This window comes from Phacochoerus africanus, chromosome 4 (genome assembly GCF_016906955.1).
Source record: "Phacochoerus africanus isolate WHEZ1 chromosome 4, ROS_Pafr_v1, whole genome shotgun sequence".
Taxonomy (NCBI): Eukaryota; Metazoa; Chordata; class Mammalia; order Artiodactyla; family Suidae; genus Phacochoerus; species Phacochoerus africanus.
The window spans coordinates 30,023,950-30,050,338 of record NC_062547.1 but is presented as its reverse complement, the minus strand read 5'-3'; the positions used below and the strand labels follow the sequence as shown (position 1 = coordinate 30,050,338).

Sequence of the window (26,389 nt, the reverse complement as noted above, 5' to 3'; positions counted from 1 at the left end):
AAAGGAAGGAAGGATGGAAGGGAGGGAGGAAAGAACAGGGGGAGAGAGGTAGAAAGGAGAGAGAGAAAGCTGCAATTTTTAACCCCAAAGTACGCTGTTGAAAATGAACAAATTTTGGAGCCTACACGGCCTTAATGTTCTACCTCCTTGACTTTACTAGGCTATAAATGGTAATGAAATCTATGTGAAAACTTGTAACATTTCAATTTCCTAAGTCCAACAATCTAATTTTGTAATCTTTTCTACATTTTTCTAGTATTCCAATTCTGGTTCTTTTCCAACATGAAAAAAAAAAGGAACAGATTATGAATTCAGCAAGAGGTAACAAAGGAAAAGAGAGATGATAAATGCAAGAGGCTATGATTTTAGCTCTAGTATTCCCTTCCCAACAACACTTCAACCCCAGAGGACTTGCATCCCACTCTCCAATCCACTGACACTTTTACCGCTCCTTTACAAACCCATTCTGCTACAAATTCAGAGAGAAATCTATGCAAACTATTTCAAATTGTTACTCATCTCACAGTAACATGTTTGACGAAATTCAAGTTCTCAGGAAAAGACAACTTTGAGCGAAGTCTTTCATGCATCTCCAAGCTTTAAAAAAAAAAAATGTTTATGTCAACAGATCCAATTTTACATGAGAAACAAATAGCTTTCATACACATTTACACCCACCAACAGAGAAAACAATCTAGCCTAAAGCTACTTACTCTTCCTAAAATTATGGATACCTTCTGCAAGTTGAAAATGTCAGTTTGAAAACTTTAAAGCCAGAATTAATTTTGTTTTAGGTCAGCCACCAAATTTCTTTTCTCTCAACAGTAAAGCTGCTTCTTTGGGCCCGGGCACATTGCAAATTTGAAGTCTGGAAAGATGAGTTGCTTCTCTTTATTTCATGTTCTCACACTCAAAATGGTGAGCTCCATTTAGATAACACTTTCCTCCAAACAACCGTCATTGTAAAACACAATGTGACCGCTCAGAAAGTTATGAGTCATGGAAGAGAGGACGTTATAAAGTCTCCTCTAAACTAAATAAAAGCATTTATTGCCAACCGCAGGAGATAAAAGTCAAATCACTCTTCCTGCAAGCCAGTGAATCGGTTCTATAACCTCCCATAAGATTCTTTTCAAATAATCTGCAAAGGAATCATCAGAGCCTTCGCCAAAGGAGTGGGAAAAACATCCTACTGAGCTTCTGTAATTTACAGACGAATTTATCAGAGAGCGGTTTTGATAATTTTCTTGTCAACAGAAATATCCAACTTCACTCTTTTCTGATTCAGTTTTTTATTTAAGTGATACTTTGCAGTTTAAAGAATAAACCTTAATCAAGTAATGAAACAAGGCAACCCCTGGCGTTTTACCATGTCATAAACACATTCAACCCCACCATGTCCCCGCACTGTCTCAGGACCTGTGTATAAGGACTCAGTCCACAGCCAACAGATTCGTGGGCCTCCAACCCCGTCAGGCTAGGCATAAAAGTGAAAGGGAGATCCTTTCTCCAATGTGTCCTATTTCCTTGCCAAGTAAGCAAAGGCATTTTATGTTTTCATCACAGTGATCTGCTACTCACAGGGACCCAAAAGAAAGTATGAGTCCATGATTGTTTTTAATATAAGAAATAAATACTAACACTAGCTACAACCAGCTAAAGTAGCTACAACTCTCTTTCACAGAGGTATGCATTTATTATTTACTTAATAATAACTTTCTATTCAAAGGCTATACCCACCCCTACCCCCATCGCTCAGCCCCTCCAACCAACCCATCCCCACCCCCACTGGCAGCCTGTCCTACTCCAGAACACAAGACAGAACGTGGTTTCCAGGAAAGGAGTCTCCTCAAGTGGCCAATCACAAGCCACCCTCTAGAGGCACCACCTTAACAGCTCTGCCTGGAAAAGACAATTCTTCGTAAGTGGCAGAGGCACATGACAACTGCCGCTGTGATAATGAACTCACCTGTGGCTCTTTCATCAGTTCCACCTGTTGCACCGGTGGGGGGTGGGGGCGGGGCATGTTTCACCTGAAAGATGGTGCCTGACGTTGACCAATCAAAATTCCAGGAATCTCAGGTTCAGCTGGTGTCCACACCAGGAGGCACACAATTTGGGGGGAAAATACTTAGACCACAACAGAATGTTAGGGGTGAATGAGTTGGCGGAAAAGAAGGATCTAGACTTTCCCGTGCTTGGGCCCATTCTCTCCTTCCAAGCTCTAGAGTGGATTTTATTAACTGCTTTTGTTAAAATTTATTTACATGCTAATGCTGCAACACATATTGTTCTCAAAACCTTTAGGCAAATGATAACTTTCCATAATAACGCAGGGTTATGCACTCGTCATTGGCAACTGTGGCACCCTAGGATTTTGCACATATATATTCTTTTTATAAGTAATACATTCGGTAAAAGCTTATCTATCTGAGGTGCAGATCTGGATTCCTCTCTCCAGATAAAGAACTAGTAAATCTGTGTGTGTGTGTGTGTGTGTGTGTGTGTGTGTGTGTGTGTGTAGGTGTAGGAGAAGGTTGTTAAATGCTAGGATAAGAAAATGAAAATGGGCAAGACCAGTGGGTCAAGCAACACAGCCCCCCCAGGCCTAGGTTAAAAAATATCTTAGGTCTGAATGGTACTTTATAAGCACATCTTTATAGTTTATAAGCACATCTGTTTCTTTACAAGAAGCCTCGTTCAGCCTAAAACTACCATGATTTAATACAAAGTGAAAAGAGAATCCTGTACCCAAGGACTGTGTTTTTAAGGCCATTTATGAGTAGACAGATTATTCGCAACATTCACAAACATGGGAGGGAGCTGGGAGAAATCTTATGACACTAAAGACTCTTAAAGGAGTTTCTGTTGTGGCTCAATGGTTAACGAATCCGACTAGGAACCAGTGAGGTTGCGGGTTCGATCCCTGGCCTCGCTCAGTGGGTTAAGGATCCAGTGTTGCCATGAGCAGCGGTGTAGGTTGCAGACACAGTTCAGATCCCACATTGCTGTGGCTGTGGTGGAGGCCAGCAGCTACAGCTCCGACTAGACCCCTAGCCTGGGAACCTCCATATGCCGCAGGTGCGGCCCTAGAAAAGACAAAAAAATAAATAAATAAAAATAAAAATTACAAACATAAAGACTCTTAAGGCCAAAGTAAACAGGCCAAGTGTGCTAATCATCAGACAAAGGTGGAAGGCGGAGACCTCCACTGGAGCTTTATGAAGATATTCTGAAGTTCACTTTATTGCAAGTAGGATTTTCATGATATGAATTTCACTAAAGCACAAGCTGAATAGAATCATGTCAGTATAATCCTCGCATATTTCTGCCAGCTGGGATCCTGGATGTTGAGATGGAACCACCTCTCCACGGGCCTGAAACCACCAATCTGTTTCACCTGGGTCGCTGCACAGCCATCAGATGGAGACACTGTGCGGTCACTACCCTGACAAACAGATCCAAACCACCTACGTCGAGGGAAAAGGCTACGGCTCTCATTTCCAATCTCCAGAGCCACCCCAGTCCCTCTGCAATGGAGTATCAATAGAGAGACTAAACGAATTGTTTACTTAATTGTGCTGTGCAAGCTGAATAATTGCACGCTTTCCAGAAAGGCTTTGTAACCAATGAGATGGCACTGGATCTGCCAAAACCTTTACCTTGAAGCCAACATCCTTTCTTTCTGCAGTCTCTCTCCTATCACGAATAACGGCAACCCTGGTATTATTTCCAGAGGAGGCAAAATGATGGCAGAAACATCAAAAATCATGTCTTTCAAAATGGAAAAATCTCCATTAAACTGCTGCTGCGAACTGCTATCTCCATATATGCCAATGTGAAACCCGTAGTCACAAACCCTGATTTAATGCATTACACACATTGAAATAGCCAACAAAAGACAACATAATCTACTTTTAGGGTGAGCAAAATTGGTCCATTAAATATAATGACCACATTTTAAGGGGATAAGAGAGATGTGACGAAAATAAGGGGGGAGAGTGGGAGCTGTTTTTAAAATTTCAAATATTGTGCAAGAAGGCTACAAAGATGGAAAATTGAATATTATTTACTAGGCAGAGAGTCTCTAGCATGACAAAAGGCGATTAATACCAGGTTAGAAAATACTGAAATAAGATATGAGTGAAAAAGGAAAAAAAATCTTAAGGATAAAAACAACCGAAATTTTAGCCAAAGAAAACCCCAAATTACTTAAAAAGTCCAGAGACTAATGCTAAGGGAGATGTCTTTATAATTTCTTCCCCCAAATGTGCTTTGAAGCATGAAAAAACACAATGAAAGTTCTCAAAATAAAACACTTGCTTCTGGTAAAGGAACTGTTTGCAGCAGTTCATACGTGTTTTGTTGTTTTCATTCAGTTATTTTTCAATAGGTAAAGTCTTCAAAATTGAGGTCTACCTCCTACCCCAATCTCTAGCCCTCCTTCCCTCTTCCCAGAGGCGACTACTGTTTCTTGTTTCCCTCCAGAAAAGAGTTCTAAATATTCTTTAAACTCAATTTATAATAACTTTCCTTCCTTTTTTTATGCCCTTGCTTATTTATTACTTTGTTTTTAACTCTTGCCACCATTTTTCATTAATAATAATTAGGGTCTTTTCTCCTTGATAGGTCTATGCTCAGATAATTTGAGATTCTCCAATTGGCTGTTTCTTCCCATATGCCATAATCCCCCATGGTACAGATTAATGGACATGTCTCAGTAACAGGATTAGGACTTTAGAAAAACAGTATCCATCAAGATCTGACAAGAATGCAAAGATGCTGTTTTTATGCAAATATCCTTCAAAAAACCAAGAGATTTAAAACAAATGGAAAATACAATGTGGTGTAGCCACCAAAACCAAAGTTCTAAGAGGGCTTGAGTCTCAACCGGACACTGTTACCCTGATTCAAGTGCCAGCTGGCTTGGATTTTGAAACATCAGCCGCATCTGATTTTTCTGGTTTGGACTGGTCAGAGAAATACAGCTCTGCTTTTCAAAAGTTGGTCTTCCACCACTTCACTCTTATGAAAGACCTATATCGGTACCTGTTGACAATAACCAAAAGAAGTTTGCAGAGGATTTTCTCCTTTATGAGAAAGGCTGAAAGAGAAAATAGTGCTTGGCCTTTGTTCTGCAGCAAGCTATTATAGAAGCAGCTCAAACCTTGAGCAGGGAGAGTAGCATCCCCAAGCTCCTTCCCAAGAACTACACTTGGCATCTCAGCATCAACCTCGGAGGTCTTGAACTCTGTCTGTGGGCCTCTGTGCTTTATCTCAATTTATTTTCATGCATTCATTAGCAAGATGTGTCCTAAATTCATTGCTTCTTCACTGTAAGCCATTTCAGCTTAAAAAGGTTTCATGGGAATGATTTTCTTTCTGATGGCAGAGGAAACCTGTATTGGCCTGAGTGTTTTGTAGTGGGGAAGAGAGGACGGGGGCTGGGAGGGAGGATAAGCAGGATGCCACCACAGTCAGAGAAGCCTTCCAAAGAGTTCTTGCTATGAGAATACCAAAAGAAAGGTAACAAGCAAATTTAAAACACTTCAGGTCAATTTTTTCCCTTTCCAAATCCAACTGAAGCTATGGAGAGTTGGGGGCAGGGGGAAGAAGACCTAGGTTCTAGTTCTGGCTTTATCATGAACTCAGTGTATCTTTGGCTTAATCACCTTTGGTTCCATCTCCTCATTTATAAAAGGAGGACCTTGGACATATGAGCTCTAAAGCCCTTTTTACCTTTAACCTTCTGAACCCAAGATGCAATTTCTCCCCATATATTGACTTATGTGCCTGTTATATGGGCATAGTTTTTCCCCCACAAATTTAATTGCCACGAAATAACAAACTTTGTATAAATATTTTAAAATCCTAAAAATAAATAAATCAATAAAATAAAATCCTCATCAGGGAGGAGACGTGACCGTGTGAACAGCTTTCATTTTGACAAGGTCCATCACCCATTCCCCCTCCTTGGCAGCACCTACATTTCTTTGGGAGGAAGATCTGTGTACAATTGTGGGGAGATAAGTCCAAGTGTTTGCCTCCCCAACCACAAAAGCTTAAGAAGAAACTGGAAGTTCCTTCTGCCAGATTCTCCTCTCATAAATCAATACATCCACAGGATGGACATGTGACCCATCAAATGTTCTCCCTCAGGACTCTGAATCTTTAGCAGAACAACATAAGAACAAGAGCAATAGCTGGAAAGCATTCACCCCAGAAGTGAGACTCAGGCAAGACTATTGATCAATTCCTGTTACAAAGCTTTCTATCCTTCACCTTTCCCTTCAGTCCTATAAACAATCCCAAATCCTCCCAATAAGTTCCCCATTCTACTTAATTTAGTTGTTTGCTGCATATCAATCACTCTGACACTTAATAGCTTAAAATAACAACCATTTATTCACTCACAGTTCTACAGATTGGCCATGTGGGTAGGGCTCAGCTGGGACGGTGTGTCTCTGCTCCACGTGGTATCAGCTGGGCTCATTTAAACATCTGCAGTCAGTGGGAAGATCTGCCAGGGGCTGAGTGACCCCAGATCGCCTCACTCACCCTCTTCTTCGGAAGCTAGCTGGAGCTATCGGGGGAACACCTCAGTTCTCCATGTGGCATCTCATCCTCCGGTGAGCTACACTGGGCTTCTTTAAACGATGGAGAAATGTTCAGAGAGAAAAAAAGCACATGTTGCAACTGCCCTGACATGGAATTCTACGGGTCAGATAGTTTAAACCAGCCTGGATTTAAGGGGTGAGAGAATAGACTTCATCTCTTAATGGGAGAAGTGACAAAGAAACCTTCCCAAGAAAAGTGGCTACAGGGAGACATGCTTTGCTGGGACCATTACACTATCAATCTACCTGTTAGAGTTAGTTTCTGTTGCTCACAACCTAAGAATGATAACTAATCCACCAACCAGTGGAATGTGACCTGGAACACATTAGATTTGTGGTGGCCTCAACATTTAGGACATTTTCCCTGTTTATACCTCACATATCAATGGGACTATTTAGAAAGAATGTGGGTGTCATGGTAGTGGGGCTATGAGGAGCAATGAATTTAAAGTGAAATTATCATGGTTTAAGTCCTGCCAGTTATTTAGCTATGTAATTTTGAACCTACATAATCTCTGTCATTTCATTTATATAAATGAATGAATAATGAATGAATGAATGAAGTGAGGGTGATAATATTTACCTGAGTTGCAAAATAGTTGTGGATGTGAAATAATATAACTCTGTGAATTACAGGCAACCCTCACTTTGCACTGTAGCACAGGACCATAAAATGTTCATGCAAGTTGAGACTGTGCAAAACTGTTTTAGTGGAAAAGATTACAATTGTTCTGTGACCTCTGTTTTTGTCAGAACATTAAAAACTCTCTCGCTATTGGTTGTAAATGTATAAGGAACTGATAAAAACTGATGTTTATTCAGTATTTATTAAAGTACTAAAAACATTGAAAATGATGTGTCTTATTTGTAAAAAAAAACTTATCAAGATTAGCTTAGGTGATGCTTGCCTTCTTCTCATCATATAACTGACAATGTGAAATTAGCATCTTTTCTATGCCTTGGTAAATTGTCACAAAGCTTTCTAGTTTGCATCCACTTCCAATATTTTATCACTTGTATTTTCAGTATCATGAAATATCCCCAAGAGTTCCTTTTATATGATTTTTTTTTGCTGGTGTCACTTCCTCTGGGATGCTTTTATCCTTTCATACAACCACTTTCCCCATTTAAGTCAATAAATTTGCTTTCACCAAGTTCCTGTGATTGCATGTCTTTCAAAAGACAGTAATGCCAACGTTCCCACAATCAGCTCTTTCCTCTACACACCCTTTATGTTTGATTCAAACTTCACTTTCAGCATTATTACTTTCATTTCTTTGTTGCAGTTTCATTTTTGTTGAACAATCTCTATTTGGTTATCCATATTTGTAAAATGTCACATGTGTTTATCACTTGGAAACAAGGAGGCAACACAAACACACACTTTGCTGTCTGTGAACTGAGTAACAGATGCACGATCACCAATCAGTAAAAAAAAGCAACAAGATTGGTCATTGATCATGATGGCATCTGTCACTTACGTAGACTTTGGACTAAACAGCTAGCAGCAAGGTTTGTAATTTATGCAACTTCTCAGTCATTACAGTTTGTAACTGATATTTCAACCATATTGTTAGGAAACTGGTGATATTTAAATTGTGGTTAAAATGTGTACATATAAGAACTGTATGCAAAGTGAGACTGTATTAAAGATTAGGTCAAGTTTAATTACTGCCACTGTTGATATTAAAGAGAGAAAGACGAGGCCTCATTCCTATTGCATTAAAGAAGGAGCTCCATTTAATTGAAACACCATTAGGTTCCAACAATTTTCATCTTTCTACTGCAAGGTGATCAGGTTAGTATTAAATGCAAGCAAATAAAAGTGGAGGAGGAAGGGCTGAGAAAACAACTGCATTTTAACCTTTCCACAAAGGCCTAGAGGAAAAGAGAACATACCAAACCCAAAGGTCATAGAAAAGCAAGGAAAGATAATTGTCCAAGTTAAGTAGTTCTTTTTACTACTCTTTGCTTCCAAGGCCAGAAGGAAAACATTTCAATATAGCTTTCCAGGAATATAGCTGGTAGTCTTCTGATATCCACTTTCCTTGTTTTCTTAGTAGCAGAACTCTAATTTTTGGCTGCTTATGCTACCACCCAGAACACTTCCCCAACTTCCTTTGCAGCTAGTTGTGTCCACGTGATTTAATACTCTCCAGTGAATGGACTGAGGGAACTGGGGGAAACTCCTTCAAAGAAGCTTTTCCCATTAGGAGAAGAATCCTTTTGTCCTTCTTACTACCTAGAATGTGAGCTAGATATTAGAAAATCATCTTAAACTATGAGGCAATGTTGAGAATGGAGACAGGTATTGGGATGGTTAAGAACTGAGACAGGCGTTGAGACTGAGACAGGTACAGAAGGAGCCTGTGTCCTTTGCAGCTTTATGCAAACATCATACCAGCTCTGGGCTGCCTCGTCCCACACTACTTTATGTGTATTTAAGCCATGCTTTCTTAGCTATATCTGAATACAGTTCCTAATTGATAAAATAGTCAGTGGGCTATTTCAGTCACTCGAGTAACAGTGATTGGCTCTTACATCATTCTACACAACAAAGTTCCCAAATGAGGCAGAAATGCATGGGCATATCTTCCTTGGAGAAATGTCTATTCAGGTCTTTTGCCCATTTTTCAATTGGGTTGTTGGCTTTTTTGCTGTTGAGTTGTATAAGTTGCTTGTATATTCTAGAGATTAAGCCCTTGTCAGTTGCATTTGAAAAATGGGCAAAAGACCTGGATAGACAGTTCTCCAAGGAAGAGATACAGATGGCCAACAAGCACATGAAAAAATGCTCAACATCCCTGATTATTAGAGAAATGCAAATCAAAACTACCATGAGATACCACCTCACACCAGTCAGGATGGCCATGACTAATAAGTCCACATATTACAAGTGCTGGAGGGGGTGTGGAGAAAAGGGAACCCTCTTGCACTCTTGGTGGGAATGTAAGCTGGTATGGCCACTATGGAGAACAGTATGGAGATACCTTAGAAATCTATATATAGAACTACCATATGACCCAGCAATACCACTCCTGGGCATATATCCAGACAAAACTTTCCTTTAAAAAGACACATGTACCCGCATGTTCATTGCAGCTCTATTCACAACAGCCAAGATACGCAAACAACCCAAATGTCCATTGACAGATGATTGGATTAGGAAGATGTGGTATATATACACAATGGAATACTACTCAGCCATAAAAAAGAATGACATAATGCCATTTGCAGCAACATGGATGGAACTAGAGAATCTCATCCTGAGTGAAGTAAGTCAGAAAAAGACAAATACCATATGATAGCACTCATATCTGGTATCTAATATACAGCATAAATGAACTTTTCCACAAAAAAGAAAATCATGGACTTGGAGAATAGACTTGTGGTTCCCCGGGGGGAGGGGGAGGGATTGGGAGCTTGGAATTAACGGATGCAAACTATTACTTTTGGAATGGATTTACAATGAGATCCTGCTGTGGAGCGCTGAGAACTATGTCTAGATACTTACAACACAGCACAACAATGGGAGAAAAAAATTATGTATACATGTATGTTTAACTGGGTTCCCATGCTGTACAGTGGGGGAAAAAAGTGTTTTGGGGGAAATAACAATAAAAAATAAAAGAAAAAAGAAATGCATGGGCAAAACAATACCCTCCATATGGTATTGAGTAATTAGGGAAATAAAAGTCTACAGTTGTTTGAAAAGTCCTAAAACAGATTCAAATAATCAAAATATACACACCAACCTGGCTTAAGAACTGTTTGAAAACAACAACAAAAAAAGATGAGAGAGAGGTAAAGCACGAGCTCACAGGAGGGTTGTTATAAATCAGAAACTGTGGGTGGGAAACAGAAACCCCAAAATATAGTTCAGTATAAGGCTGCCTTTATAAAGGTGTCTAAAAGAAAACAAAGGAAGCCCTAGCTCAGTGCTGGTGCCATATCAAAAGGAAACATTTAATAAACTGATGTAAACTGAGATAAGAACAACTGAGGTGGTCTGGATATCCTCATTTTGTGGAGGATGGGAGAAGGAACTGGGGTTCTGTAGCTGGGAGCAAAGAAGACAGAGCAGAAATATGATTGGTATTTCAAATATGTGAAGTGCTAGCTTTTATTTTGCTTTTTGCTTTTTTGCTTTTTAGGGCTGCCTATGCGGCATATGCACCCTAGGCTAGAGGTCGAATCAGAGCCACAGCTCACAGCAACCTAACCCACTGAGCAAGGCCAGGGATCAAACCCGAATCCTCATGGTTACTAGCCGGGTTCTTTACCTCTGAGCCACAATGGAAACTCCCGTGAAGTGCTATCTTGTAGAAGAGGGCTTTGCTTTAATCTGCATGGTTTCAAGCATTAGAACCAATGAGTGAAATAAAAATAAAATGTGTTTCAACACCATCAAAGAAAAAACTTTCTGAAAATTAGAATTGTCCAAAATTGGAATGTACTCATTTGTAGGGTAGTAAGTTATCTGACATGATTGTGGATTTGTTTTTAAGTAGGGACCATAATAGGATTCCAGTCTTCTTCTGAAACTCAGAATTGAAAAAGGAAAACGCTGTTGTATCTTGAAATCCTTGGAGAAAAAAAATGAAGTGATTTTGATTCTAGGGTGACTATCAGTGATGAATATTCAAGAGGGGGGAATTGCATTGCATGAGAAACTGGACCAGGTGGCCCTTGCATTCTACTGTTCTATTAATACTGATTTTCCTGTTACATATGAAAGTAGTTAACATGCAATGATCCAGGTGTGGAACAAATGCTCCCTGAGGAAAATGATGATGACTGCAGTGGCCAGAACTCTTCTACCTGTTAAGTGGATAAAACCAGCCAGAACAGTCTGGTGGGGGAGGGGGGATAAGAAATTCAGTGGCAGGGATAAATCTCACTTCAGGCTCAAACAATATGGCAAAAAATCTTTGTATATCTCTTGGATCAATTTTCTCAGAGGTGGCTTCAGTCTCAGGTAGAATGTTACCATGTAGAAGCCCAGACCACCTCTGTCAGCTTCATACTTCATTCTCCAGCCTAGAAATTTCAGTGGACAGAGAACTCTTTTTTCTTAAAAAGTCTTATTGCTGACTTGGACTAATGTGGCTTCAGACACAGCCCATTATTTACCCAGGTGCTGTGAGCTTGACTGGTCAGGCTTGGGCCACATCAACCGAGAATAGGGCAGGGGTGATTTCCACAAGGAAAAGAAGCTTCTGATGTAGGGATGCTGTGAAGATAAAAATAATAAATGTCCACCACAGTGACAACAATGGATATGAGAGTTTTTTTTTTAATGCCAACTTTAATGGAATTCTGGGCCTATTCTGAATCTCAAAATAGGAATCCTGTTGTATCAAACTCCTTGAGAGTATGAAATGAATTTGATTCTAGGCCTTAATCTAAAATTCTAATACTCAGACAAATAATTTTAACATGTCTGTCTTTTCACCAATTCCCTCTTTTATTCTTAAGATGCATCTGTTCACAGACAGCCGTATCAGACAAAGTAACAGCAAACAAAGAGAAAAGCATAAAATGCTCATTGAAGTGGATGAAGGCATGGCATATAAAGAAAAATTATTCATTAATAGCCAAAAAAATATTTCTCTATATTTAATATTTAGGTGACATATTTCTATTTCAAGAGAGGTAAACATTATCGTCATGAATAACAAACAGAAACACAAACTCCATTTATTTGTAAAATAAACTCATTTTCTTTTCATATCAATGCAAAAAATGACCCAATGCCATATGTTCCATTTGCCATGATTCTAAGACAGCAATGCTATACAATTTCTAGATCATTAACTTGTCTTCCTATTTTTCCATGTCTTACAGTTCTGCTAGGTAAGTGTTCATTCATTCACTTTGATAATGCTAGCTTTTATAGGTTTGGTATTTCATTTGCTCAATTACTCCATGTAAAACTACAGCAGCCAGCAGGTGTGGGTGTGAGGAAGAAAAAGACCCACCCGCAATTTCTCTAAAAGAACAAGAACTCAAGACTATACTTCCAATGGTTCCATACAAAAGAAAGTTTTGTCTTTTGCTAGCCTCAAGTTTGAAAAAGGCATCCATACCCCCTCATTTTATATCATTGGAGCCAGGCTGAATGCCACAGTATTCAGGATAGCACAATGGTACAACATAGCAGCATGTCACCTCTGTAAGCAGTGGGTGGCAGGACGGGAAAGAGGGAAGTGTCCCTGCAGTCACATGGGAATCGTGAAAGGGTCCCTGGAAGAGATGAGAAGCAATCACGGGGCTGTAAGTTATCTGTATAAAATCAGAGAAGTAGAATTCTGCAAGTAAATCCCAAAATTAGACCTGAAAAATATAATTCAGGGTCATTGCAATGGTATCAAGAAGAGAAATCCTGAGGTTAAAGCAGCTGTGTATCATCCCGAGTTTTCTGTATTTATTACATTGCTTGGCTATCCAGAGATTCCTTCGTGCCAGCTGAATCCATTCAAATTGGTTACATGGGACTGAGACCATGATGAAAAAGATGTACTCAACTTCTGAGACAAGCTGAAGAGTTCACACTAAACAGCTTGGTCTATGTGACTTGGAACATAAACTCATCAGCAGATGCTTACCCAAGAAATCAAATAGGAACTAGTATACAAGCTGAATATGTAAACGTGTTAACAGGATGAAGGGGCAAGGCAATAACAAGAAGTATGAGTGAATGACAAGTGCATACTTACACAATTACATTTACTACTACTTTTTTGGAGATAGATTCAGGAGTTTATAAAATGAACAGACATAACAATAACTACAAAAAGACCATCATGACTTATTGAGCATAATAAATCATTGAATAAATCCAGGAGTGGAGGATGTTACTGAATCCTTTCTATAAGGAGGCACTAACAGCATCTTTACTTTGTAGAGGAAGAAAGTAGATCTCTGAGAATTTTGTCTTTTTCTTTTTTTCCTTTCTTTTTTTAGGGCCAAACCTGCAGCATACAGGAAGTCCCCAGGCTGGGGGCTGAATCAGAGCTGCAGCTTGCCAGCCTACATCACAGCCAGGGCAACACCAGATCCAAGCCTAATCTGTGACCTACACCGCAGCTCATGGCAATGCCGGATCCTTAACCCACTGAGCAAGGTCAGGGATCGAACCCATATCCTCATGGATATTGAGCCACAATGGGAACTTCCATGTAGTTTTTTAAAAATCACACAGTTAGGGAGTTCCCATCATGGCTCAGCTGAAATGAATCTGAGTAGCATCTATGAGGATGCAGGTTTGATCCCTGGCCTTGCTCAGTGGGTTAAGGATCCAGCATTGCCACGAGCTGTGGTGTAGGTCAAAGATGCAGCTGGGATCCTAGGTGGCTGTGGCTGTGGTGTAGGCTAGTAGCTGTAGCTCCGATTGGATCCCTAGCCTGGGAAATTCCATATGCCACAGGAACAGCCCTAAAAAAAAAAAAATCACACAGCTAGTAAAGACTGAGTCAGGATTTTAACTCTGCCAGTCTGATTCCCAAATTCTGTGCTTTTAACCACAAGTGCTTTTTTTCTTAAGCACTGTGCATGAACTCACTCATTCAATTTGATTCTCATAACAATCACAAAAAGTAGAAATTATCAGGGGCCAAGCTTTAATCACACAGACAATGACTATATCCTAAGGCATGACAGAGTTCAAAAATTGGAGGAGCCCAAGTTCCTGAATGACGATATGGAACAGAGCCGCCCCATACCTGAATCCCCTTGAACCATAACATGAGAGACAAATAAATTTCTACATTACTAAACCACTGTACTTTTAGAGTGTCTTTGTTACAGCAGCTTAGCCGAACTCTAATTTAGCCAATAAGCTCTATCACACGAGCAAGGAAAAGATGCAACAGTGGTAATAAGAAGGCAGTCATGAGTGTGAGGGAATCAGTGCGACTAATATCCTAATTACTTATCCTTTCACCATGTAATAACATTCTTCATTCCTAAAGACAACAAAGTATTCTGTACAAGAGACACCTGAAGAAAACTTCATCTAGTGAAAAAAGCAAAACAAGGACAAAACAACTACCTGGACTGTAACAGCAAGCACTGGAAAATTTCCTTTCTTTCTTTTTTTTTGTCCAGCTGCACTAGCGGCATGTGGAAGTTCCCGGGCCAGGGATCGAACCCGTATCACGGTAGCAACCACAACCGCTGCAGTGACAATGCCGGCTCCTTAGCCTGCTGCACCCTTAGCCTGCTGCACTGCAAGAGAACTCCTTTCCTTTCATGTTTTTACATTGCTCTATGACACTTCAACTGACTAGGAATCTTTTTGAAATGGATATCTAAATTAGGTCTTGGTAGAATTCATTAGAATAACCAAGCTGGAATCCATCAGAACATAAGAAAACAAAAACAAAATGCTCTTTAAAACAAGTGTACTGAAATGCGCCCAAATCACCATGTCATGTTGTGACATACTAAGTCAGTATATCTGGCCATCACTGCAGTTGTCTGCAGTTCACAGCATTGTTGCCTCTCTCGGACGTGTTGTTCTCAGTCACACAATGCAATCTTCTTTGCTATCTCTTCAAAAGATATTAGGAAATAGTGTAGGGACCAATCTTCAATTATATACCTACCTCTGTGTCTGTGTTTACCCAAAGAACCGTGAGACCTTTCAACTGAATCCAAGAATCCTTGTTTTAATTTTTTAATGTAAAAAAAAAAAAAAAGCATTGCTGTGGAAAGTATTTTCATATATTTCAAGATCCACTAAAATGATCATAACTTTTGACATGCTAACTTCACATATGGGTGCTTATTTTAATGAAATGATAAAAAGTATTACATTTGCAAAGATGTTCACCGAAGCATATCTAAAGAAGGGGGAAAAAAAAACTATAAACAAAGCATAAAACAGCAGAGAAAAAAAAATAGTTAAGTAAATGATGGTTCATCCATAAGGGAAATACAAGGCTGATATTTAAAAACAAAACCAAAAATCCAAAGCAAAAGCACTGAGAAATAAATTAAATCTTTGCTGTTATCTTTCAAAGAGACAACGAAAGATTTGCTTTGTACAATCCAGGACAACATATCCAAAGGAGGCAACATACAGTGTAGGAATTATAGGTTCTACAAGTTAAATGACATCGTGGAGAAGCAAACAGACAAATTCAGATTGGATACTTCTATGGGACAGTGGACCGGGTTTTTCTCAACAACATGGCTTTTTTAAAAAGGTGAGTCTACTGTAGATTAAAATGATGTTAAGAGATGTAGCAAGCATTGCAATGTGTAGATCATTATTTGCATCCTGATGTGTATGAATCAAGATTGAAGAAAGACATTTTTGAAATAATCAAGGAAATCTGAATATGATTGGATTATATGTAATATTAAGGAATTAACAGCTAATTTTGTTAGGTATCATGATGGTACTACAGTTACATAAGAAAATATCCATATTTTCTAGAAATGTATAATAAAGTATGAAGGGGCAAAATGCTACAAGGACTGGAACTTGCTTTAAAATAATTCAGTCGCAATAATAGCCGTAACAACAAAGCACAAAGCACACAAGCATACCAGTTCTACAGTAACCTGCCTGAGTAGCTGCAATTTTGATCCAACACTTATCAGTCATATGACCGATAGTATGGCAAGCTACTTAACTTCCCAAGGCCTTAGACTCCTCTTCTGTTTACTGTACCCTCTTGTGTGATACCGGTCACTTCTATTGTCTTAGGTCATTGCAAAGATCAAATGGAATTAGCTCCATAAAGTACTCAGCACAACACGTTAGCTATTATTATCATCACTGTTAACCAGTATGCTCTCCACTCATCTAGGACCCCAAACCGCACTCACCAAAAACACTGAGCCCTTTGAAATCTCCCCTGTGTCTTTCTCTCCAGTTCTTGGTTTTTTCTAGTTTCCTCCCTCCCTAGCCTCTGTCTCCTTCTTTAGGATCTAGAACCCGTTTTAAGTGTGAACACTGAACAGAGATTTCATTAATTTTTAAAGTTATTTTATTTTAAAAAACTAAATTAGGAAAACTATGGAACAACATGGAAATCAAGAGAATACAAAATGAACCGGTATAATCAAACCCAGATATAAACATGGAAAAGGATCAAAGAAAATGTAGAATATATAAATGGAGACATTCTGAATGATTTTCCTTACACCTAGTGATTTCTGTCATTGGGATCAAGCAAGAAATTTAAAAAAATCCATAGACTTAAGGGACCCTAGGAACAATAAAATAATACATGAGTGTGTGTTTTGATGGAGCAGGGCATATTTAGCTATAGAGCACAAAAAGAAGTGCGAGACATAAAAATAGTACCAGTAACAGTAAAACTTCTTATCTCATTGATTCCATCCATGCATCATGGGTGTGTGACCTTCGAGGTGACACACGGTCTTATGCTTAGAAGGGCCAGCACTTGGTGTAATGCTCTGCTACCACCATTTTGAAATTCTTAACTTTTAAACAAGAGGCCCCACATTTTCATTTTGCACTGGGCCCCACAAATTACATACCAGTCCTGACTTGTTACGTACCCTATGAGACTGGCCCTATTGTAATTCCAACTTAAAGATGAGAAAGCTGAGGCTTTATGAAGTTAAAGGACTTATCTAAAGTCACACAGCCAGCAAGGTTAAGGGACTTACTTAAAAGTCACATAGCCAGCAAGTGACAGGACTTGAACACAGGTTCCCTCCACAGAAGAATACAGAAAGAATTCAAAGAGGAAGACAGAGAGGGGGGAAGGGGAAAATAAAAAAGGTCAAGTAAGTCAGGGAACTAGGATTTTATCACCTGGCTTGGGGCTGGTTCCTGACTGATCACGCAATCAAGGTCATGGGTTTAGGCTGAGAGTTAAGGCCACCCCAAGGAGGAGTCTACTCTAGAGCCCATTCCAGGCTCTATATCACAGGACTGCCTGAGTAGAACATGGAAAGGGTACAGACACCCATCAGCCCTTCTGGAAACACGATCTATAGTAAGGAAGGGCCAGCACTGTCTTCCTATTGAAAACTGGCCAACTCTTAGGAGGCTCCTTGGAAAACTAAAGCAGTCAAGGATGAGGATGAGCCTGTTACTTTGTTAAAATGAAACTTTAAAAACTATGCTTCCACACAAAGCTTTCTTAGCTTAGGCAGCGCAGAAAACTGCTGCTCTTTCCATGTCCTATAATTACTCCAGGAAGTCCCAGGGCTCTGCAGGCATCAAGGGCCCAATAGGAAGAGCTGCTGGACTCAATAATTCCTCACATTCTCCTCAGAGCTACCTTTTGGGCTTCCTTTTGCCTGACTCTGGAACAACCCAGGATCAGGAGGATCATCTTGTCAACATTAACAAAACACAGAGCCACACAACGTCTTAAGGGTTCTTTCCAGGAGGTTTAGTGGATGTGATTCTTCCTTTAAATGGATCCTTAGACCTAGAGCACATTTCTAAAGAAAAAAAAACAAAAAACAAAAAAACTTAGACATCAGGGAAACAGTCCCCAGATGAGTAATAAGAAAACAATCCCTCAGCTGCCATCAGTGGTTTCACTTTGGTTAAACGCATTTTATTCTGTTGTGTTTTTTTCCATTAAAGCCAGAGGGTGAGGCCACGGCCCTGTGTGGAGAAGGTTGTGAAGACTTCTCATGGTAATCAGTGGCAATGGGACAGATTTTCAAACAAGAAGCCAGACTGTAGGGAGCAAACCTAAAGCAGAGGAGAAACTCCTGTCCCCATATCCGGATCTGCCTCCTCCCCTGCGTTGAGAGAGACACCTTCTGCCATAGGAGGCAGCCAGGAGCTGAAGGCAGAATAGTATCCAGGTTTCCAAATACCCCAGTTCTCCAGAGCAGGTTTTTTTGTTTGTTTGCTTTTTAGGGCTGCATCCGAGGCATATGGAAGTTCCCAGGCTAGGGGTCAAATCAGCTGTAGCTGCCGGCCACAGCCACAGCCACAGCAACACAGGATCCCAGCCGGGTCTGCAACTTACACCACCACAGCTCACGGCAACACCCGATCTTTAACTCACTGAGTGAGGCCAGGAATCAAACCTGCATCCTCATGGATGCTCGTCAGGTTCATTAACTACTGAGCCATGACGGGAACTCCCAGAACAGGTTTTTAATGTACAGATTCTATGACCTACTTAAGGGCAAGTGAATTGGAATTTTGAGGAATGGCCCCAGATCGTTTTGTATTCGTTTTTGTTTTTTTAATTCATCTGTTTTACATTTCCCAAGTGATTCTTCTATGCCCAGACCACAGTGATCCACAGACTAGTTTTTAGAACCACTGGTTTCCCTTTTTTTTTTTTTCCCTGTTGCTAAGTTTATTCCCTTCCGTTATCCCTTCTGACCTTAAGATGTGTATCCACCCGTCCTCCTCACAAAGCAGAGGTAAAGGCGGACAGCGCCCCATTACAGGAAAGAATGGGACCAAGACTTAGCAACCATGAGGCTGAATCCTTCTTCAACCAGAGTAGTTCTGCATTTATCTGTTATAAATACTGCACTTCCATGTACATTCATCTGAAGGAACAGTTCCACTGCAGGGGGAAAAAGGTTGAAAAATATTGCCTTTTATAGAACCATAATATAACCCAAAACACATTTCATCTTCAGTTCCATGTTAACATTTTAGGCAAATACAGTTTCGTGGGCTACCTCAAAAACCTAAATATCATTTATAGCATGGATCCTGTAGGAAAAACATCCCATGAGTCTGAATTCAAGATGGCAAAAACACATCTCTCTCCCCACGCAACTTTCCACTGGTTAAGCAGCCAAATGGGACTTGTTATCGCCCCTGAATACCCTCAACCCCATCCCCAGGACTAAAATGAGTCCTGGCTTGGAATAAAGAAAACTCTCCCTGAGGCCAGAAGAGAATCCCTAGTCCTTCCCTTCTTGACTTAACCACCCCCTGCTGTGGCCACAAAGGCTAAAGGTTGTCCAATGGAAAGGGACAGCACCGGCACAACAAGGGCACACCAGTTCTCTCTGGGGCTCAGGAAATTCTGCCCACCAGACCCCTTGCTATACCTATTAGTGTTCCCAATAAATATTTGATGTGCAAAGAGGAAGCTACAGAGCCACTGCCATTAGAGTATGTTAGATCTCCCGCTTTGAACTGCTTTGAGGAGTTAGCTATGGATCATCCCCATGCTCCCCAGGGAGGAGCAGCATTTGTGGACTTGGCCCTGAACATGGGTTAAAGCAGATCCATGTGGTGACCTTATTCTTAGCATCATGACTACAATATCCCAACCAGACAAGGCCAAAAAACCACCATGGTAAGAATTAAGGCATTGCTAACTACTTCATTTGCCAGGCTCATATTTCTCTTTTCCTTAACCTCTGTCTAACAAAACCACATTCTAGCGACTGCTGACTCCGCATAAGGAGCCAAAAGTCCTGTCTGTTCCTGGTGCTAATGAATGAGTTTGAATCAATAAAAAAATTAATTCATAATAGTTCCATCTTAACTGAAAACAAATCAATCCTAAGTGTAAATAACCACATTATACCACATGTGTCCTGGAGGGAATAAATTTATTTAAATTTCTCAACCGGCAGCACTAACAGCTCCAGTAATGACCTATAGGAGGTAATGACCTAGTAATAGGTACTGACCTATAACATTTGAAGGCTTACCTAGGATACCTGAAAGCCTCAATTGGGCTCGCTAAACTGTGTTAACTGATAACAAGAAGTTAGAATCACACATTTCCTCACATATTCAGGAGCAAAGCTCGAAACCAGCCCTCCTAATTACAAAGGACAAGGCCTTAAGCATTCCAGTTAACTAAGAGCTTGTCTTATGATTGCATTTGTAACACTAAAAGCTTTTGTTCATTCATATATCAAATAATAATGGCAGCCAAATGTCAGGCACTGTTCCTGGCTTCTTTTCTAACCACCCGTCCCTAAATTCCACCTTCCAAAATACTGGGTTGCTCAGAATGCCCAGAAAATGCTCTGCTCTGTCCAGGCCTACACATGCTGTTCCCTCTGCCTGGAATGCCCTTCCCCAGGAGAGTATACACACATACACACACATACACACTCTCTCCCACCATTGCCTTCATCAGCTTCCAGCACTAATATTTCACTCTCCTTCACTCAGTTCAAAGGCCACTTCTTCCAGGAAGCCCTCCCCAACCCCCTATAGTAATATGAGCTGCCCTAACTTTGTCTCACTGCAAAATGGAGCCTGTTTACGTGTATCTCTCTTCCAGCGAGCTTTGCAGAGCAGGAACCATGGCACTGAGAAGAGGTTCTTTTTAGTGGTTACCTAAGCCCTGGAACTAACTCCTTGAATTCTAATCCCAGTTCTCTCTCTTAATCATGGCATTTGTGTATACTAACAATGAAATATTAGAAAAGGAATACAAAAATACGATACCTTTTACAATTGCACCCCAAAAAATCAAATACCTGGGAATACACTGACCAAGGAGGTAAAGGACTTACATGCTGAGAGCTATAAAACACTAATCAAGGAAATTAAAGAAGATGGAAAGAAATGGAAAGATATTCCATGTTCCTGGATTGGAAAAATTAATATTGTAAAAATGGTCATACTACCCAAAGCAATCTACAGATTCAATGCAATCCCTATCAAATTACCCATGACATTTTTCACAGAATTAGAACAAACAATCCAAAAATTTATACGGAACCACAAAAGACCCAGAATTGCCAAAGAAATCCTAAGAAACAAAAACTAAGCAGGAGGCATAACTCTTCCAAACTTCAAGCAGTATTACAAAGCCACCATCATCAAAAAAGTGTGGTACTGGTACCAAAAGAAACATACAGACCAAAGGAACAGAACAGAGAACCCAGAAATAAATCCTGACACCTATGGTCAACTAATCTTTGACAAAGGACGCAAGAGCATAAAATGGGAAAAAGAAAGTCTATTCAGCAAGAATTGCTGGGAAAACTGGACAGCTGCATGCAAATCAATGAAACTAGAACACACCCTCAACACCATGCACAAAAATAAACTCAAAATGGCTGAAAGACTTAAATATAAGACAAGACACCATCAAACTCTTAGAAGAGAACATAGGCAAAACATTCTCTGATATCAACCTCATGAATATTTTCTCAGGTCAGTCTCCCAAAGCAACAGAAATAAGAGCAAAAATAAACCCATGGGACCTCATCAAACTGACAAGTTTTTGCACAGCAAAGGAAACCAAAAGGAAAACAAAAAGACAACTTACAGAATGGCAGAAAATAGTGTCAAATGAGGCAACTGACAAGGGCTTAATCTCTAGAATATACAAGCAACTTATACAACTCAACAGCAAAAAAGCCAACCCAATGGAAAAATGGGCAAAAGACCCAGATAGACAGTTCTCCAAGGAAGAGATACAGATGGCCAACAAGCACATGAAAAAATGCTCAACATCCCTGATTATTAGAGAAATGCAAATCAAAAATACCATGAGATACCACCTCACACCAGTCAGGATGGCCATGACTAATAAGTCCACATATAACAAGTGCTGGAGGGGGTGTGGAGAAAAGGGAACTCTCTTGCACTCTTGGTGGGGATGTAAGCTGGTACGGCCACTATGGAGAACAGTATGGAGATACCTTAGAAATCTATACATAGAACTACCATATGACCCAGCAATACCACTCCTGGGCATATATCCAGACAAAACTTTCCTTTAAAAAGACACATGTACCCGCATGTTCATTGCAGCTCTATTCACAACAGCCAAGATACGCAAACAACCCAAATGTCCATCGACAGATGACTGGATTAGGAAGATGTGGTATATGTACACAATGGAATACTACTCAGCCATAAAAAAGAATGACATAATGCCATTTGCAGCAAATGGATGGAACTAGAGACTCTCATCCTGAGTGAGGTAAGTCAGAAAGAGAAAGACAAATACCATATGATATCACTTATAACTGGAATCTAATATACAGCACAAATGAACCTTTCCACAGAAAAGAAAACCATGGACTTGGAGAATAGACTTGTGGCTGCCTGGGGGGAGAGAGAGGGAATGGAAGGGATCGGGAGCTTGTGGTTAACGGATGCAAACTATTGCTCTTGGAATGGCTTAGCAATGAGATCCTGCTATGTAGCATAGAGAACTATGTCTAGATACATCACAACACAACAACGGGAGGAAAAATTATGTATGCGTGTATGTATAACTTGGTCTCCATGCTGAACAGTGGAAAAAAAATTTAAATAAATAAATAAAAAACCAAAAATCACTGTGTAATTTGTGGCAAGAACTCAATCACTCTGGTCTCAGAGTTTGCTCATCTTTAAAACAGAGATAATGGAGTTCCCTTCATGGCGCAGCAGAAATGAATCCGACTAGAACAATGACGTTTCAGGTTCAAATCCTGGCCTCACTCAGTGGGTTAAGGATCTGGTGTTGCTGTGAGCTGCAGTGTAGGTCGCAGACATGGCTTGGATCCAGTGTTGCTGTGCCTCTGGCCAAGGCTGGCAGCTACAGCTCCAATTGGACCCCTAGCCTGGGAGCCTCCATATGCTGCAAATGTGGCCCTAAAAAGACAAAATAAAATAAAATAATATAAGTAAAATAAAATAAAATAAAATAGGGATAACAACATGCCTTTCTCCTTGTGTAATTAAAAGGATTGGTCAATATATGTAAGGTACTTAGAAGAGTGAGTTACTCATAATAAGAGCTCAATAAACGGTTTTCTAAAAATCTCTCCTGTACACAGGTAGGAAAACTTACCTGTGTATACCCCCATTATGTTGCGAAGGGTATTATAATTAAATGACTATCCCTTTTAAAATTCTCTAGGATAAAATTAAGTCGCAAAGACTTATAGAAAGAGGCAGAACCCCATTAAAAGAAAAGCAAGTACTGGGAGATGGTGCAATGCAATTAACTAACAGAGGATCTACTTCAGAAAGGATTTCTTAAAAAGAAACAAAAACCCTCTTATGAATCAATCAGAAAAGCAGAGACTACCCAGTAGAAAAAAAGGCAAAGGATATTAAATATGAATAAGCATTTCACAGAAGAAGAAACCTGAATGACCTATATAACTACGCAGTGATTCTCAGGGAGACAGAGATACCATTTGATAGCCACTAGATAATGCCAAGCACGGCCGAGGATGTGGGAAAATAGAAACTCCCATATAAGGCTGGTGTGGGTAAACAGGCACAACCACGTTGGAGAGAATTTTAAAAAGGAAAACTGAAGATGTGCAATTCCACCCCTGAGGGTCCCCCCTAGAAGCTTGTGCACATGTGAACAAGGAGACACATTCCAAGATGTTCACTACAGCGTGTTTGTAATAGCAAAAGAAGTAAAAACAACTTAACCGCACATCAGTTAGATGTGTATGTGTCAAAATGAATAAACCTCAAAAAAATATAGTGAGGGACAAAGGCAAGGTGCAAAAGCATACTGATGGTAAATGCAAACTGTAAAACTCAAAACAATACTAAAGATGATTTATGGATACACACAACCATGCATGGGGACTGTGATATAGATATGACATGCTATCTTCAGGCTAGAGAGTTTGTGAAGGAGGGGGGCTGACTTTCATTTTTCTATGGGGTCTTTGTTTTGTTTTGTTTTTTTGGTTTTTTTTTTTTTTTGGTCTTTTTAGGGCCGCACCCATGGCATATGGAGGTTCCCAGGCTAGGGGTCGAATCACAGCTGTAGCCACCGGCCTACACCACAGCCACAGAAACACCAGATCCTTCACCCACTGAGCAAGTCCAGGGATCGAACCTGCATCCTCACAGATACTAGTTAGATTCGTTTCCGCTGAGCCACGATGGGAACTTCTCTATTTTCTTTCTTTAAAAAAAGAGGGACAAAGGAAATTTGAAGTAATTATGGTGCAGTATGAAATCCAAATTGTGGAGGACATGGTTTTCTAGAAAATTATTTTCATTTCTAATTGTTTTAAATTTCAGTAATTAAAAATTTTATGTCAAGTGAACTTAAAAATAAGAATGGGTACTAGAGAATTAATGTGTCCTGGTATATTTTAAGAAATTGAATATTCAGACCTTCTACTGATACTTACACCTTTACTGATTCCACTAAATGGATGACTGGGTGAGGGGAGGGACAGACAAAGGCAGGGATAGATGAATGGACGGATGGACAGACAGATGACTAGGTGTCTGGGCAGACTGGCATTCAAATATATAAATGGACAGAAAACATGAAGTAGCTTAGAGAAGTGAATCATTTTAATAAAGTTGTATAAAACGAAGTGCTCAGACTCTGGAGACTGAAATCCCAGCTCTGCCACACCTTAGACTGGGGCCTTGGGCAGGGCCACCACGTGAACTGCACAGCACCAAAGGGCACCATCTACAGAGGCAACAATGTGAATGGTGCCCCCTGGAGTTGCGCAATGCTCCAGCCGTGAGGGATAAGTGACTTAACCTCTGAGTCTTCCTTTCTTTATCTGTAAAATGAGTCCAACCATACCTGCCTCACAGGGTCTTTAAAAGACTAAATGAAACAGGAGTTCCCGTCGTGGTGCAGCTGAAAGGAATCCGACTAGGAACCATGAGGTTGCGGGTTTGATCCCTGGCCTCGCTCAGTGGGTTAAGGATACGGCGTTGCCAAGAGCTGTGGTGTAGGTTCCAGATGTGGCTCGGATCTGGCATTGCTGTGGCTCTGGCGTAGGCCAGCAGCTACAGCTCCGATTCGACCCCTAGCCTGGGAACCTCCATATGCCGCGGGAGCAGCCCTAAAAAGACAAAAAAATAAATAAATAATAAAAATTTTAAAAAAATAAAAGGCTAAATGAAACAATGTACATAAAGTGCTTAGCACAGAGCCCAACACACAGTAAGGAGAACAGGGTAATTATTATCCAGGTTATACTAGAAAAATGTTTCAAGAGTGGGTTAATGTGCAACAGTAGCCCTAGGAGCTATCTCCTTAAAAAAAAAAAAAAAAAAAAAAAATCCACTTGCAGTAGGAAAGTAACATATGTACCTGACTGTATATCTAGTCAGATGGGGATGCTGGTGACTCTTAAGTTTTCCAGGCACTGGAGGGTGTAGAGCAGTCCTGGGGTTCACTGTAGTGCCTCAAGGGAGTGGGGTTAGGCTGGGCTGCGGAGGCCCAGATCCTCCTCCTGCTGTCATCAGAGCAGATGGGCCTCTCCGTGCCCTGAGATGCAGGCGACTCTTAGCTAACGTAAGCAATGTAAGACTTACCAAACATAAATCTGGCTTTATGTAAACTTCCCACAAAGCATCTGTAAAATGTTCATGGTACATAAACATGCACGACGAGCTCAGCCGTGATGGGTATGGTGCGCAGGGAGGAGGGCTGGAGAGGCAGCAACATGGGGCAGCTGCAAGCAGTCTCTCCCTTGTTTACATCATGCAGAAACCAACTTCAAAATGTAGAATAAGCTGGCTTTCACACACGCGCACACACACACAAAATCAACTTTAACATCAGATCTCCTGAAGGGCACATACCATTTCTACATAACAAACAACCCCGAAACTTTATGGCTGCAAATAATAAGAACTGAGTATTTCTGCACTTCGCTGGGTGATTCCTCTGCTTTTCTGGTGGGCTTGCTCGTCCTGCTGCCATCAGCTGGAGGGGCACCTGAGCTGGAGGGTCCACCATGCCTCCCTCACATGTCCGGCGCTTGGGGCCGGATGCTGGCTGGTAGCCTCAGCTCTCCTCCTCGACTCCTCTTATCCTCTGTGACCAGAGCAGCTTCTTCACCCTGGTGGTCTTGGGCCAAGGACCTAAGGCGTC

General features: G+C 40.5%; 1 protein-coding gene across 5 annotated transcripts in view; it reads right to left on the bottom strand.

The window, feature by feature from the left end:
• LOC125125270 (uncharacterized) overlaps positions 1-26,389 on the bottom strand; it is a 239,499-nt gene that overhangs the window by 177,790 nt on the left and 35,320 nt on the right. The window contains exon 2 of one of the 5 annotated variants that reach the window (XM_047776078.1): positions 6,415-6,647. The exons of the other annotated variants lie outside the window; for them this stretch is intronic. The gene's annotated coding sequence lies outside the window, so the exon portion shown is untranslated. The remainder of the gene's footprint in view (positions 1-6,414; positions 6,648-26,389) is intronic. 5 annotated transcript variants of the gene reach the window in all.